The 16,692-nt window shown below is 40.4% G+C and overlaps 1 long non-coding RNA gene across 3 annotated transcripts in view; it reads left to right on the top strand.

The window, feature by feature from the left end:
- The window catches only part of LOC122790798, a 280,435-nt gene that overhangs the window by 48,108 nt on the left and 215,635 nt on the right, over positions 1–16,692 (top strand). For 2 of the 3 annotated variants that reach the window (XR_006363040.1, XR_006363038.1), the window contains exon 3: positions 82–229. The exons of the other annotated variant lie outside the window; for it this stretch is intronic. This is a non-coding gene — a long non-coding RNA (uncharacterized LOC122790798). The remainder of the gene's footprint in view (positions 1–81; positions 230–16,692) is intronic. 3 annotated transcript variants of the gene reach the window in all.

Here is a 16,692-nt window from a genome sequence, read left to right as displayed (position 1 = left end):
GATGAAATCACTCAGACAGGATGGGCATTCAAAACTAACAAGACATGGTGAAAGTTTTTAAAACTTTCTTTTTTTTTTCAGGTTTCCACAAGTTACCAACAGCTGATGCAGTAGTGGGAAGGCTTTGGATGCAGGAGGGAAAGAGTCTCTTTTCAGTACAGAAGGTAGTCGAAATTCCAAGTGGTGGGACCAAGAAAACACCCAAGGGATAAATCAAAGTTCATTGTTGGTAGGTTGGAGGAGATGATAAATAAACATTTAATTCAGTGCCTCATGTTTGTTTTTCATTCTTCTCTCTTTTTTTCTTTGGTTCATTACACTGTTTCTGACCATCATACAAACCAAAAAGTAAAAAGGTCACACAGGCAAACCATTAGTAAAAACTACAAGAAAAATTTAGCCAAGCTAAAATTTTCACTGTGTAATACCTTAAACCTCCTGTAACAGAGGCCCATGGGATACATGCAAATGACCCCTTAAGGACATCAAATGTTTCAGCTATATGGTTTCTGAATATCCATGACTTTTTACTTTTTCTTTTTAAGTCTTTCTAGATACATTCAGGCCAGTAAAGACAAACCCCGTGAGTTGTGGACATGCATGTTTCAGCCTTCTTATGACCTCATCAGCATAGCATAAATAGACAGCTTGGCTGTAGTTTAGCAACATAGGGTCTTCACACCCAGCTGATGTCCATAATCAAATATCCCAACTAACATCCAAACCAAAAAGTAAAAAGATCACACAGACAAACTAATTAGTAAAAACTACAAAGAGGTTTAAGGTGTAATGCAGTGAAAAACGCTAGCTTGGCTAGGTTTTTCCTTGTAGTTCTGAAAGGTATTTAAAGTGATTTGGTCATATATTTTTTCTTACCTTTGCATTACATCATGCACTGCATGAAGTGCTTAACAGCATTTCTGAAACATTGCTGAAGGGTTCTGGCCACTATTTGGCAAAGAAAAAACTTCTGCAGAGAGCTCTTCCCCTACCATGATGACATTGAATTTAAAAAGTAAACTTTAACCTTAAGAGTGAAGTGCGTCCATAGAGTTTAATGGATGCATTGTTATGCATGCTCAAAGACCAGGCCATTAAAGTCTATGGACAGATCTCTTGTTACACCTGCAGTAATGTTACAAGGCATACACTGGATCATTTGAGCCGTGGTTTAATAAAAAGGGTAACAAGAAATTAAAAGTAAAATGAGGACAATGCAAATGCATTGCAGCACTTGGTTCACTAGATGCTGTGATGCACCCATAAATGTGAACAGATCACTTTAATTTAGAAAAGATCATGAGGATAGTACAGGATCTGAATGTGACTGGCATCAAGTAGAACATCCCTTTATATAATAAGGGGTAATGGCAATCTCTCAGGAATCTGCCTAAAGACAGGACCCAAATCTGGTACAGGACAACAAAATTTGCTGGAATATGATATGCTAGCCAGCATGGAAAAAGAGAAGATGGGCTTGGGAATATAAAGAAACCTACTGTGGAAGTTATACTCTAAGAACAGAGAAATAGGTAAAGGTATAACAATGTGGTGGAGATGGGTACAGAGATATGAGCAATTTCTGAAAGTTTACAAGCAAGCAGTAAAATAATCTTAACAAGTGCAGTTATATGTGGTTTAAAAGTGAAGAAAGAAAAGAAAAATGGAATGGAAGCAAGCTGGTTCTTTTGATTTTACTAATGAATCAGAAAAGAAAAATAACTGAACTCACCAATTTACAGATAGGTACAGGAAAAAAGATTGAGACAAGTAGAAAAATGAAGAAAAACTTGGAATGTTAATGTAGCAGATAATTTAGAAAAAGGAAGAATAAGGTGAAATGTGGAAAGTGCTACAGAAATGAAAGACTACAGGACAGCACCTATACAGTACACATTATTACGCTGCTACACAGATAGTATGTGTCAATCTCCAAATCCTCTGGGGGGAAAAGAAGGAAAAAACACATTACAGGTTCATAGGTAAGTACTAGGCTATCTCACCAAGGGCATTTATAAGCCTAGCCAGAGTGCGTTGGCTTTCGCCACCCCCTTAGATTAGTTCCCTGTGCTTCTGACCAGCACAGCCATTAGTTCCCTGCTCCTCTGTCCAGCAGAGCCACTGCAGTGATCCCCGGGGTAAATTTTCTGTTTCCCATCCACCCGTCAAGGTTTCTCTTGAAGAGTGCTAGTGAGGGGCTCTGCCTGATGTATATTGGAATCTTATTCCAAAGCATGGGGAGTCTCTGGGTCAGGAATCTATCCCTCCAGCATGTCCTATTTATCGTTGTGGTAAGGCTTATATCCTTAGAGTGTGTGGCTTTCAGGGATTTGTTTTTTTTTTTAGGTGGAGCATATCCATCAATTCTGGGTTGGACATGGCCTTGTATGTCAAGCAGAGATCACCTCTGAGTAAGCGGTATGCGACCGACTACAGCTGGAGTTACTTTAGTCGGGCTGCATAGGTCATCTGCTGGAGGCCAGTAATCCTCTTGGTGAGGTACTTTTGTAGTCTTTCCAGCTGTTGCAGGTGTCTTGTAAGATACATCCCAAATGGGGCATTGTGTTCTATAATGGGTCTAATAAGTGATGAGTAGAGAGGCACAATAATCTCCTTTGTTCTGGATGTGAACCCTTTTGAGATTAGGCGGGCCACGTAGAAGGGTTTTCTAATTACCTTGGCAATATGATTATCAAGAGAGAGATTGCTGTCTACTTGGGTCCCCAGATCCCTTATTACTTTTTCAGTATTTAGGGGACTATCACCTATGTGGTAGTTCATGGGTACTTTGTTTTTTCCAAAGGGGATGACTATGCACTTTTTGGCATTCAGCTTGAGGCCATGATTTTGACATCAGGTATCCGCCTCAGTGAGACTCTTCTGGAGGGTGTCTGTATCAGCTGGAGAATCAGTTATGGCCCCTAGTTTGCAGTTGTCTGCGAACTTGGTCAGCCAAAGTCCTCCTGTGCTTGCCTGCACCTCTGAGAAGTATATCCCGAACAGGAGGGGTCCTAGGACTGAGCCCTGGGGGACGCCACTTGTAAATGGTTTAGAGTCGGACCTAGAGTCTGCAACTCTCACCATGTGGGTTCTGTCCGTGAGCCAATTTACAACTCATCTCGTGATGTAGGGATTAATGTTCAGGTTGGTGAGTTTGTCTATAATACCAGAATGGGGAATGGTGTCGAAAGCCTTTGCGAGGTCTAGGTAGGCTGTGTGGACCTCCTTATCCTCATCTAATGCCTTGGTAACTGTCTCAAAGAAGTCCACCAGGTTTAGGAGGTATGATCTGCCCTTAACAAAGCCAAACTGGGTGGGGTCCAAAGTTTGGAGGTTCCCAATGTCTCTGTTAATGAGTTCCATGATGATGCGCTTCATAGCCTTGCAGACCAGGCTAGTCAGGCTTATAGGGTGATAGTTCCTGGGGTCCGTTGTGGCGCCACCTTTGTGGAGTGGGATAACTGTTGCTGTGCGCCACTCTGTGGGTACGTAGCCTGTAGAGAGGCTGAGTCTAAACAGTGTGTTTAGGTGAGGGGTTAGTTCATTTTGGAGTTCTTGTAAGACACAGCCTGGGACACCGTCCGGTCCCATTGAGGCTGTGATTTTGGCTTTGGATAGGGCTGTGTTAACCTGTGTGTCGGTGATTGCCAGGCCTTATATTCTTCTGGTATGGTTATGGGCCGTTTAGGGGGTGAGAGGGGTGTGACATTTGCACTTAACCCATCTTGCCAAAATGTTGGCAATATTAGTTGGTTCAGTGTATTTTGTGCCATAATTCTGCACCAACCCAGAGCAGATCTGAGTGTTTCCACTTAGGTTCTTGACATTGCTAAAGAACGCTTTGTGGTTATCTTTGGAGTCCTTGGCAATTTTTTTTTCGAAGCTAGCCTTGGTTAATTTAATGAGGGATCATAGTTTCTTGCTGATACTGGTCAGGGATGTCTTTCCTTCTAGGGATTTTGCTCTTATCTGTACTAGTTTCCTCCTTCTATTGTAGAGCCTGTTTATGGCAGGGGTCCACCAGACTGGTTTCCTTTTCTTGGAGAGTGAGTCTTGGTTTTACTTGGGATAGCATGATCCATGCATTCCTGCAGATGATCATAGAGTGCATTTGTCTAGGTTTCAGCAGCTTGGACAGCACTGTCCATTGACGTGGGGGCTGTGCACCTTTCCACCTCGGTCTTAAGCAACGTGAAGTTTGCTTTTGAAAAGGTTTTCATTGTGGTTTCTTTGATTGGGGTTGGGGGCGGAATGTGAATATCCAGAGTGATTCGTCTATGGTCTGATCTAACCAGCAAGGGGTTGATGTCAGGTGTGAAACACCAGTTCCCCATGTTTGTGATGAAAAGATCCAATATGTTGTTCCCTCTGGTGGGGTGTGACCAGTTGATCCAGGGCGTTCGAGTTAGATATGGGAGGTTAGGGAAAGGTACCTTGTATGATGCAGATGTCCTTATCCATTAAGGAACTTTGGAAGCAAGTAATACAAAAACAGCTGTAAAATGTTGGAAACATCACTCAGCTATCATTTATGGTTATTTGGACCATAACCATAGGAGAATGCTCATGTAAGTGATTTGCCTGTGTTTTGAAAATACCTTTGCACTACAGCATGCAGTGCAGAAAATAACGATCACCACTTTCCCACTCATCAGAAAACATTTTTGTCATCACTTTCATATTTAAAATACATTTTAAAATCTGTGTTTTCCATGCACTGACGTCACTGAGGAAAAACAAGGAAGTTTAATCTCAGTATTATAGGCATAGGAAAAATGTTTTGTATGTCCATGTACTTTAATGGGTGGGCCTCTGCACATGCATTAATGTGCCCTTTTAAAGTCTATCAACATAGCTCAATATTACCCTATGGTAACATCACAACTAGGTGGCTGCTGTGGTACAGCGGTTAGCGTTGTCGCCTTACAGCAAGAGGTTCTCTTTGTTCGATTCTTGGCTGGAGCGCCGTCTGTGTGGAGTCTGCATGTCCTCCCCACAGGCGAGTGATGTTTAAAGACATGCAGGTAGGTGTGTGCGTGAATGGATGTACCTTCTTTGAAGGCTGGGCGTCAGGCTGGCAATTCGGCACTGTAAAAATCCACTGTCAATCGTTAGTGGACCAGAGTTCCACTGTGGCGACCCCTACCCGGGAAAAGCCGAAAGACATTGGTTTTGGTAACATCACAACTAGAAAAGCTACATTTTTGGGCCATGATTTAATAAATAGTTTATGAAGCTTTTTATTAAACAATGTCCCAAAACGTTAAGAAGGGTAAGCTGGAAAATACACCACAGCACTTGACTCATGAAACGCCACAAATCACTTTAAAGAACAAATTATTTTAAAAACAATTTTTTTTCAAATGGAAGATGTCAAAAGACTTGGTAGAACAGAATTAAATGCATAAGATATTTAGGGTGTTAAAGAAATATGAAGAGGTTTATAAATATAAGCAGATAAGATTAAATATATTTTAAAATATTTAAAGAAAAAATGTAAAACAAAGGAAATTGTATAGGGATCCTTTTTTTAAAAGCCTTTTTTACTGACTACCCAACAACTTACCAGAATCAAACTATTCTGATTTTTTTTTTTTTTTTACATAACATTATACTAAAAAACATTTGTCAGAGTAGGAAGGAATGACTGAACTCAGTGCTGGGGGAGACAAGTGTAGCTTCCAAGTACCAAAGCTTCTTATTTTCTTACAAGTGAACTACCACATCATTCTTTACATGTAAGGGATGATAAAAGATCAAAACATAAGAACATGTTCTGTATAGTATTTGTGTGCACCTCATATGCAACTAGTCTAATTTTACTACATTGTAATGATTAAAGTTAAAAGGCATACAAAATCAAAAAGTGGAGAATGTGGTCATAAAAGAATGTCTAGGAAAGGAATGGGTCTGCCGCCTTAAATATTCTGAAACAACATGACTAAAAACAGACAAGTATGAGTTGTAAAGGCCTTTTAATCAGTTAAGAGACAGAAATGTTCTCCTTCAAATCAGGTAATTTAGTTTAGTTGTACAGTTCTCTTTTGTTAGTTCTCTGCAGACCTGTCAAACAATTATAACAGTTCTTTTTTTTTTCTGTGGGCCCTTAAACTCTTCTTCTCCTGCTCCACCCATGTGATTTCCAGGACTGCACTTGAGAAGGAAGAATGTTAAACTCTGCAGTCTGGCAGACAGATGGCTGGAAATCAAATACTGTGAACTTTGGCAGCTGTTCTGTTCTCCTTTACAAATTCTCTCATCATTACTCTGTTGGGAACCCTATGCATAACTGGCAGGATGCCTGCATGATTCTGCAAGGGATTTTCTTGTTTTTTTAAGGTGACCAGTGCTCAATACCTCTCCTTAATCCTGGCAAATGTAACTAAAATCTGAAGCATACTTTTAAAACATGCACTAAGCATGTGTCTTCTTAATCACTGACTTGGTTTGGAAACAAATATAAAAAGGATCTATTTTTAGCAGTAAAAGTTCACTCATCCATAGTTTCTCAAATTATATACTTGACTTAAAACGGAGGCTAATTATAGGCCTTCAGAATGAGGTTTTTCTGGGAGGAAAGTTGTATCATATTTGCCAATCTCTGTAAAGAAATCGCTAGCTGGCATTTTTCTTAATGCTGACTTTCTGTATATTTTTAGAACAGTCCTTGGATGAAATAGCTCAAAAGCAGTTGGTTGCTCCCATAACAGACAGAAGTATATTTCATAACCAGTTCGCTGACTGTAGATGACTTCTACAGTCAACGGTTACAAAAATCCCTCTGACTGGCAGGATAGTTGCATTCACTGGCAGCCACTAGTACCACTCACAGATTACCTCCACCAACTAATGGTAGAAAAAACTTAAAAACTCAAGTTTTTTCCCCCCTTTTCTATTCACCCAGAAAGTGCAGGTAAGGCCACTCATTTACATTCTGGAGGAACATGATTATGTATGGAAAAAACAAGGCACGTACCTCTCCAAGGAAGGCAGTGTTTATAACACCTTTCATGTGCTATTTAACCCTCAATAATAAGGGGCTTTCCCTAGTATGTCATGTACCATAAAAAACACAATATCGTTATTTATTTGTTTCCAATAATAGCAACTAAGCTCACAGAAAACCACATATGATCAATAGTAAACTCAAATATGTGGTGTGAATTTCAGGCTTCTTAGTTCTTAGGTGGCACTGTATATTGACTGTTTTACTTCTAACAGATTGCTGTCCTACTCTGTCTAAAGATGACACAAATTAAAATGTGTCAGGAATTTATTTTGCAGTGCATGATGACACTACAGTTAGATGGCATTCTAGTGTTAAACAAAATTCAGCTTACTACAAAATGGTTTATTTGTCTTTTCGGCTTTTACCGGTTAGGGGTCGCCACAGCGGAACTCCGGTCCGCTAATGATTAGTGGTAGATTTTTATGGTGCTGAGTTGCCAGCCCAACCTTCAGCGAGGGCACGCCCATTTACTCATGTCTTTCGGAGGCCACTCGACTGTGGGGAGGACATGCAGACTCCACACAGAAGGCACTCCAGCCGAGAATCGAACAGGAGAACCTCTTGCTGTGAGGCAACAATGCTACCGCTGTACCACTGCGGCTTGCAGCTTACTACAAAATGGTAGCAGTACTAAAAGACAGTGTTTTCCAATGGATACATTTTAGTATCCTATCCGCGGTGGTGGTGCTGCGGTAGCATTGTCGCCTCACAGTAAGACGCTGTCTGGTTTGATTCTCAGCTAGAGCGTCCTCTACGTGGAGACATGCGTGAATGGGTGTACCTTCGTTGAAGGTTGTGCGTCAGGGCTGGTAACTTGGCACGTAAAAATCAACTACCAATCATTAGCGGACCGGAGTTCCGCTGTGGCGACCCCTAACCGGGAAAAGTCAAAAGACACAACGACAACATTTTAATATCCTGAAGGTCACACTTCTCTTTTCTTGGATAGTCCCACTTTCTTCCTCAAACAGTGACTTTTATTAAAACTCAAGATGCAAGTTGTTTTAAATCATGCTGAATTTAGCTTTGACTAGACATCCGCGAAAGCTACTGATTTTCAAGAAATGATGGAACTTGCCACTACACTTACACATCATCTACTTTCAGACTATATCCTTTCACTGCATTTTCCTTCAGGAAAAATATCAATTCAATTAATGTTTACAACTAAGCATAGTACACACTGTTTGTATAATAAGCATGCCATTTATGTTAGTTACATGTTATAATAGTTTGTTAGTCAGTAAAAGCCCATTTGTAACTACACACTCTGAATGTCCATTGTGTTTATTACATACCTTTTGACTAGGGTTAGTCACATTCTGATGTGGTGTGCCATGAGACAAATCAGTAGTTAAGTTACAAAATATCTGTTCAAGTTTCACCTTGACACCTATGGCAGCAAGTATAAAAAGAAACTTGAATATGATAGCATTTCATAAAATATGACCACACCCAGAAATAAAAATTTTCAATTTTTACACTAGTTTAGAAATAAGGCATTCCTAGGTTTGAAAATGGGCAAACACTAAATGCAGGGATTGATGCTGAACTAACTGCAGTCCTTTCCCCTTCCTTACAGAAATGAGAAATTGATTGACCTGACTAGGGATGTAGTGTGCTTCTCTTAAATAAAGCATATCCTATGTTAGGCAACATAAAGCTACAAAACTTTTGCCCACCGGCCAAAATTCTGGAAAAAATAATCTATAATCAAATTTGAGATAACATTATCAAATGTGACATCTTAACAGATATGTTTACTTAAATTACTGTACAGTTAAAACTATATATATTGCTGCCAACCACATTTATGATACAAGGTACATCTGTACTTTAAAAAGTTATGCATCAGATAGTACGGAATGGGTCACAATACCTAAACAGACACATGCTCTATATCCACAAGAGCACCTCAGAGTTTTGTGATGGGCCTACTTTAATTCTTACTTTTTATCAATTCCCTGCCTTGGTATATTCCAATATAAATTGTCTGAAGATGACGATGTTCTTCGTGTTTCACTGTTGCAGTCATTACATTTAGGTTATCCTGCTGGCAGGTTGCCCTCAGTCAGCCTGAATTCCAAAGTCTTGGGTCCTGCGTCGGTTGCTGAAGCCTCTTCCCTGACATCAGGTTGTCAGGGATATAAAAGATGCAGCCGATGCCATTTTATTCAGTCTTTCTTGGAGTGGTTCCCGAAGCAGAAGCAGTTCGCAAGTGCCGGTCGGCAGACTCCTGAGATTTTCGTGTTCAAGTTTCAGATCCGAAGTCTTCATTAAAAGCTAAGTACCCTGTTGGGGAAACTTTTTTCTTGCTCCAGACCGATGTCAGAAAAAGTTAGTAATTGTATTTCTTGTGGGAAGCAAATACCTCATGACTTTCATTCTTACTGTATTCCTTGCCTAGGCCCTGACCACGACGTTGCTAGTTGTCGGTTTTGTGCTAAATTTAACCAACGCACTATTAAGCGTCGGTACGATTCTGCATTAAGCTGTTTTGGGCGAAGATTTAATTATACAATGTCGTTGGATAGCCATTTGACTACCGGAGTTCACAAAAGATGCAAAGAAAAAGAAAAAGACAGGCAACCAAGGTAAAAAACCGACGACGAAGCTTCTCCTAAGCAAGTCGCCGGTTCTCAGTGAGGCACTTTCGCAGCCCCTGGTGCCCGCTACTTTAGAGTCGCAGGCCGCTACCGACTCCCATGTGGAGTCGGCCAGGGCGCTGGAAACTCAAGGTATTGGAGCCTTGGAGATTATTCCCTCAGATGGGTCCGTAGCCGCTGAGCAGTCATCGGCTTCTGAGGACGTATTCAGACCTAAACAATTGTATATAAAACTGACTTCAAAGACAAAGACTAAAACACCTGTAAAGGCAAAGAAACAAGTTCACCAGCCACAAGGACAGGCCTCCATGCCCAAAAAACAGATGCTCAAAATGGCCGAAGACTTAATTACTTTGATCAGGGGTTCCCATCCCCTCCTGATAAGATGCCTAGGCAAGATACAGACTATGAATCTTCAGATCAGGTTCCCATTTCTTCTGATTCCTCCTATGATCAGGAATATTCCCTTCCCCCCTATGAGGATTCTGATGGTGAAGAATCAATTCCTTCAGCTTCTCCTCCTGAGGACTACTCTTTTGGGGAAACCTTGCATACTATGAGGGAGCACTTCCACTGGGAGAGCCAAGATTTTTTAGAATCTAAGAAAAGGCTCAGAGACTTCCTTTCACTACCTCAACACAGGGCTCTAGCTATTCCACCTGTGTTGGACATTGTAGATGATGTCCTCGGAGTCTATTCTGACCCCTGACTCTTTACCTCCAGCTCCTGTTAAGCCGGACAGATACTACAGGGTCCCTGACTTTCATAAATTCCTTTTCAAAACCCTACTGCAGACCCAGAAACAATTTCTCAGGGTCCAAAAGGGGTCAAGGCTTCTACTGCAAAAAACCCTACCCCCTCTGACAGGGATTCTAGGGCACTGGATAGATGGGTAAAAAAGATTTACACATCTGCTACTTTGGCTATAAGGGCCTTAAATTGCCAGTTTCATATGCTCAAATATCAGCAATATATCATGACACTGCTTAAACAGAAAATGATGGCAAATTCTGATTGTGCAGAAAACAAAGAAATGCAGGATTTATTGCATGCAGCTGAACAAGTTGGAAAGCATACTTTGCAATGTGGGTTTGATTCTCTGGAGGCCTCCTGCAGGGCCGCTGTTACGGGTTCTGTCATTAGGAGGCATGCTTGGTTAAAGGAACAAACTCTGCCCGACCATGTTAAAGCAAAATTATTAAATGTTCCTTTATTCATAGGTTCATAGGTTCATAGGTTCATGGGTTCATACTAGGCTATCTGCCCTAGGGCATTTATAAGCCTAGCCAGAGTGTGTATGGCTTTCGCCACCCATTTTAAATTAATTTTGCTATGCCCTTTTTCGAGGTTAGTATACTGTGCCTCTGTCTAACAGTGACACAGAAGTGATACCCGGGGTAAACCTACGATCTCCCATCCACTCATCAAGATTCCTCTTGAATAGAGTCACTGAGGGACTCTGCCTAAACTGGACTGGGATTTTATTCCAGAGTGAAGGGAGCCTCTGGGTTATGAATCTGTCCCTCCAGCATGTCCTATTTATTTCAGTGCTGAGGTTTAAGTCCCTCGAGCGCGTAGCTCGATGGGATTTGGATTTTCTGAGGTGCAGCATGTCCATTAATTCCGGGTTGGACATGGCTTTATACATCAGGCACAGATCGCCTCTGAGCAGGCGGTATGCCACTGAGTAGAGCTGGAGTTTCTTTAACCAGGCAGCATACGGCATCTGTTTCAGCCCCTTGATCCTCTTGGTGAGGTACTTTTGGGGTCTTTCCAGTTGCTGCAGGTGTCTGGTAAGGTACATCCCAAAAGGGGCATTGTACTCAATTATGGGCCTGATGAGGGATGAGTAAAGAGGCACGATGACCTCCCCTGATCTAGATGTGAATCCCTTCATGATTAGGTGGGCTATATAAAATGTTTTTCTAACCACTTTGGCCACGTGGTTGTCAAATGAGAGATTGCTATCAACTTGGGTCCCCAGGTCCCTAATTACTTCTTCTGTACTTAATGGATTACCACCTATGTGGTAATTTGTGGGCACTTTGTTTTTGCCAAAGGGGATGACTGTACACTTTTTGGCGTTTAGCTTGAGGCCATGGCTCTGGCACCAGTTGTCTGTTTCTATACAACATGATACCTTGTTTGGTGTTAAGGCAGAAGAGGTGTTAAAGAAAATGGAGGACAAAGCTAAATCTATGCAAACGGTCAAGGATTTTTTACAGGTACAGCCACCTAGATTTAGCAGACACTGGCTTACAAAGAACTGGTCCTTTTCAGTCTCACACAGACCTCAAAGGGGCAGATCCAGATGCCCTAGAGGCAGATCACGGACGCAAGTATCCTACAGGCCTAAGCAGTGGAGTGCTTCTACCTATAAAGGTGGAGAAGACAAAGCACAATCATACAGGGAACAGTCCCAATGACTTCCCCCTGCCTGCACCAAGCACTTATCTTCTGGCAGCACCCTTAGGGGGAAAACTAGCACTTGTTTCTCAAAATTGGCACATTATAACCCAGGACAAATGGGTTCTAGACATAGTGTCACAAGGCTAAAAGTTTCATTTCCATACCCTGCCAAGGGCAAACGGTTGGCCAGACCTGCCAAAAAATCAATGGGCAGAGGCTCAAAAACAAGTTGCAGCTCTCATGGACATGAGGGCTATTCAACAAGTGCCACAGCAAGAGCAGGGACAAGGATTTTACTCAAGACTGTTCTTGGTACCCAGAAAGGACAAAGCATGGAGACCAATACTGGACCTACCTATTCTAAACACTATCCTGGATATACCAAAATTCAAGATGTTGACCTTACAACAGCTTCTGCCCATGCTGGGTAGCAAGGCTTGGCTCGTGACTTTAGACCTAAAAGAGGCATACCTGCATGTCCCAATCAGGCAATCATGCAGAAGATACCTCAGATTCAAGGCTGGCTCAAAGCATTACCAATTCGCTGCACTGCCCTTTGGCTTATTTACTACGCCCAGGGTCTTCACAAAGTGCCTGGCACCAGTAATTGCTTACTGCAGACAAAGAGGAATACAGATATGTCCTTACTTGGACGACTGCCTCATACAAACAGAGAACAAGGACATTCTACTACAGCATCTGATGTTTGTGATAAGACTTTTAACATGCCTAGGGTACACAGTCACAAAAAAATAAATCAAAACTAGTACCCTGTCAAGAGATAATATTCCTGGGTGCAAGCTTAAATACAACTGTCCAGATGGCTTATCTCACTCCAGACAAACAAAGACAAATGGCTACCTTTTTCAAGGAAATGGCAACAAAGGCCCAGTTATCTGCAAGAAAAATTCTGCAGGCTTTGGGCTTCATGGCATCCTGCATCTTACTAATTCCATATGCAAGAGTGCATATGAGGAAAATTCAATGGTACCTAATAAGTGTCTAGACACAACATTGCCACAGTCTGGAAACAATGATTACTCTAATTCCCTGCTTGCAATAGGAATTTCGATGGTGGACAAAGGCTTGTCACCAAAACAAGGGCAGCCATTCTCACTACCCTCAGCCAGGCAGAGCCTAACGAGAGATGCTTCAGATTATGCCTGGGGGGCACACATGGCAGGAAGAGGCATTCAGGGCACCTGGTCCTCAAACCAAAAGCATCTACATATCAATCAAAACTTTCTTAGTATATATATATGTCCTTCTCTTGTTTTATCAGGTATAAAAGAATATCATGTGAAAGTAAAGCCAACTTTTCTTGATTACCATACCTTGAATTTCTGAGTCCCTTATTTCATTTGCCAATGGTTTTAAATATAACTCAAATAAAGGGGAAAGAAGGCACCTCTGCCTGTTCCCTTGGCCAAACAGAACTTATAACAGAGGAGCCCCCCCCCCCCACACACACACACACACACTAGTTTTCACCTCCACTCCCTCATATATCCTCATAATCAGCCTTATAATCAGCCTTAAAATTTTATCTGGGGAATGCAAATTCTTCCATCGCCCTAATCATAAAATCCAAGACTACTCTATCAAATGCTTTCCCTACATCAAGACCCAACAACAGTGGTATTTTCTTACATTCTGATTGCCTCTGGATCATCATTGTTCTTTTAATGTTGTCAGATGTTTGCCTTCCCTACACAAAAACACATTGATCCATAACTATCAATTTTGGCATCACCTTTGCCATTTTTAGCCATTATAGACAAACACTTCATAATCATGGTTTAAGAATCAAAATGGGCCTATAATGAAGCTGGATCTGGTGTGTCTCTAACCTTGGTTATTTAATCCTTCTGTAAAACTTCCATTTGTACACTTTCTTGATTTCTACATTTCTCTGCTTTATACAGCTTTTTATAACACTTCTGAAATATTTGTAATATCTCTACAATAATTATTTTCCTTGTTATAGGCTCGCTAATCTTAGCAACAACCGTTTCTATTTTCTGTTGCCTGAGCCATTCTGCTAAAAGCTTATGTGTTCTGGAGTTACTATGAAAAACAGTTGCATAACACTCTTTCTAAATGCATGCATTTCATCAAGGTAGTCCCTTATTTTCCCTTTAGCACTGTGCTATTGTGCCACCTTTTGCTCTTTGAGATTCCCCCATTCTGCAATACTTTAACATAAATAATTCTTATTTCTTAATCATCTCTCTTTTTCTTTAAATTCCACTCTATTTTTAAATTCCACTTTAATTTTATTTCATTCCCTCCCTAACTGCATTTTCAGAAGAAATTTTTATCTTTCCTAATAACTTCCAAATAATTTCCACTACCCATTCTTTAAAATTCTCTCTATTTAACAGATAGCTGGGAAAACAGCAGAGCCTCATTTTTATTTCATTACCCTGCATTTTTATTTTACTGAGTATTGGCACGTGAACTGAAATAGTTACCCGATGCATATCAAAACTTTCAGTTAAATGCACATGTTCCTGCAAAATATAATTTCTGTCTAGCATAGCCTAGTTTTTGTATCTTGGGGAGTAGTAAGTAAATTATCTCTGAACTCCTACTACTGACTTCACATCTTCCATACCAAATATTTTCATAAATTTCTTCAAAAATCTACCGTCTTTTATTTTTTCCCTTTAAGGCCCCCTGATAAATTCTCACTGCTTCCAGTCAAATTCCAGTCCCCAAATATAAGTCATATTTCCTGCTGAAAGCTTATTATTTCTCATAGAATTTTTTCTTAAGCTCCATTGTAGCAGTTCTAGGTGAAATATAAATACATGCCAGCATAATCCTTCTCCCTTGCCAGTAACGCCTTGTTACTACAAATCTATCATTATCTTCTCCCCTTCTGTCACTATTGGAGCTCCTCTTCCAGTTAATATACATACTCCCCCTTTCCTTTGTCACAGATGTTTGTTTGTGTCTTTCGGCTTTTCCCGGTTAGGGGTCGCCACAGCGGAACTCCGGTCAGCTAATGATTGGCAGTAGAGTTTTACGTGCTGGCTTGCCGGGCCTATCGCATAACCTTCAACGAAGGAACGCCCGTTCACACGTCACCACACAGAAGATGCTCTAACTGAGAATCGAACGGGCAACGTCTAACTGTGAGGCGACAATGCTACCGCAGCACCACCACCGCAGTATTCTGCTGAATAACCATCCTGAAATCCTTTGTTTATCAAATTCACATGCTCACTTCATTCCAAATGTGTCTCCTGTAGCATAGTTTTTTTGTGATCTGCATTTTTCAATATAGTCCACTACTCTCTTTTTTTTAAATATTGTGAGACCATTCGGATTTAATAATAATATGAAAAATGCTGTCATTTTGATAAGTTATTATTACCATCTCTTATGTATAACAGTTTTTTAACAAATACCTAGTTTCAGCTTTTGTGGTACATGCTTTGGCAGGTTGACCTTTTATACAGTTGTTTCAGAACATATCCATTTGAACCTATGTCCCATCTTACAAGACTTTTTGTTTTAATGATAACCCTCAAAACACACACACACAGAACCTATTAACGTAATACACACACACAAAACTATGTACATCTTCAAATAATGAAGTTTAATCCTCTTAATAGGAACATTTGTCACAGACTGACAGCCACACTAACAGGCTTGAATTAACCTATAATGAAGGTTATCCCTGTTTAAGGTGCATAGTACAGCCTTTGCTTCTACCTCAGTTAAATACTGCCTAGTTTTGTCTTATCTTTATTTCTTTCCCAGATGTAGAAAATGTGAATGTTTTCAGAAAGCATTATCTCCTAGCCACTGAAAAAAATGTCTCAACTGTTTTATAGCCCTTATCAGCTTGTCTCTCTAGAAACATGAGGACCAGGTACACAGTTGCCTTCCACTTCAAGCTTCTCATGTTGCACTGTGAAAATTTAATTGCTAGAGGAAAACTTTCCATTATATTCAGTGTTTTTTTATTTACTTGCTTCCCCATAAAACTTGCTGGTAGATCAAGCCAAGGGGCCTTAATGCAGTCATTGTCCTATACAAAAGTAAGAAAAAGCATATCAGTTTTACTTATGTCATGAGCTTTTGTTCATGCTTTCTTCTCTTTTTATACTGCAGTTCCTACATTTCTGCTTACTTGTATCCCTATTACATGCACAAATAAATGAAAAAGCTTTACTTTATTGCATGCACTGTATGTTCTGTATTACAAAAACACCATCAAGAACAAAATGTTTTACTTAAAATCACTTCTACCTTCATCTTCCTATCCAATAATGTTCTTCCAAACATTAATGACATGCAGCAGGGCATATACTTTGGAGTCCCCTAAAAGCTAAACAAAGTCAAAAAATTCCAATATTTCCAGATTCTCGTATTCCATCATATTTCAAAAATATAACTGATGCACTGTAATCCCTCATTTATTCCTTAATTTCCAAGATGCTGATTTTCTTCCTGTTGATCTCCATCTTCTAACTCCAATCTCTGTTTCATTTCCACAGTACTCCTGGTTCTTCTAGTCAACTCCTGTGCTTTTTTCTGTCTCTCAAGCATTTTCTTTTAAAGCATTGGAAAAGGTTTCATTGGCATAACTTATCCATGATTTTATCATCAGAAAAACAAGCAGCAGAATCCCCTTCTGTTTAATAGCTCACT

The sequence above is a fragment of the Protopterus annectens genome, chromosome 16.part0 (assembly GCF_019279795.1).
Source record: "Protopterus annectens isolate FY-2018-M chromosome 16.part0, PAN1.0, whole genome shotgun sequence".
Lineage (NCBI taxonomy): Eukaryota > Metazoa > Chordata > Ceratodontiformes > Protopteridae > Protopterus > Protopterus annectens.
This window is presented reverse-complemented; position numbering and strand designations above follow the sequence as displayed.